We start from the raw sequence: 954 nt of genomic DNA, 5'->3' as shown, positions 1-954 counted from the left end.
TTCTCCTGTGGTAGAACTTGGACTATAATAGCTAAATAAGACTTTCTATCCCATATTAGTCCATTTCAACTCTGTGACAGGTTCTGACTGTGATGCTTTATTACTTTACATAATTCTCACAATGAACCCATAATGGTATCGTCCTGGTTTAAAATAAGGAGTTCAAAGATCAGAATGGATAAGCAACTTAAATCTATATAACTAATTATTGTTAGATTCTGGGATTCACAAAATTACACTGTCTATTACAGTATGTGTAATTTACTTGATACCTGTCTTCTAAATACATAATTAACACTATATTTTCCTTTACATACCAAAATAATAGGTGTGAACACATTTTCCTAGTTAAAAACAATATTCAATAGGAAGAACGAATACTTGGTGGCTTTTCTGATAGTTTTTGATATTATTTCTTTCCATCCTTACACTTCACAATAGAAATTATTATTACACTTTTTACTTGAGAGACACGAAATGGTGGGAGAGAAGTTAAATAATTTGTCCATGATAACACAGCTGGCAAGACTCAAGATGAGATTCAGATTCAGAGCCACCAGGCTTCAAATCACACTGTTTTTCCATTGTTCCCCACTGGCAATGTTTACCTGTTCTCAGCTTAAGCATGAATAATTGCCCCCTCTCTGTCTGGCTTATATACCCAGTGCTTCATTATCTGTGCCAACAAATTTCTCTTTTCTTTCCTTATTTACACACGCCCTATCCAACATGTAAACATGTTGGATTTACATCGTGCGAATAAACTGTAGCCTCCAACGACACTTCGTGCATCATAACCAGTACACTTTTAAATGGGTTTCCTTGAGTTACTCTTCTGCCCTGGACTCTTTCTTCTTCATGGAAATGTTTGCCAGTGAGTGTAGGCAGATCCCCACAAAGGCAAAGCCAGAGAACATTTAGAAATAGAATAAAACTAACAGCTAACAAACTCTT

General features: G+C 35.5%; 1 protein-coding gene across 1 annotated transcript in view; it reads right to left on the bottom strand.

The window, feature by feature from the left end:
* The window catches only part of TMTC2 (transmembrane and tetratricopeptide repeat containing 2), a 456,219-nt gene that overhangs the window by 196,581 nt on the left and 258,684 nt on the right, over positions 1-954 (bottom strand). The gene's annotated exons all lie outside the window — the stretch shown is intronic.

This window comes from Propithecus coquereli, unplaced genomic scaffold, assembly GCF_000956105.1.
Source record: "Propithecus coquereli isolate 6110/MARCELLA unplaced genomic scaffold, Pcoq_1.0 Scaffold264, whole genome shotgun sequence".
In the NCBI taxonomy this organism is placed as follows: Eukaryota; Metazoa; Chordata; class Mammalia; order Primates; family Indriidae; genus Propithecus; species Propithecus coquereli.
Note: the sequence above shows the minus strand (reverse complement) of the source record. Positions and strands in the feature narration are given on the sequence as shown.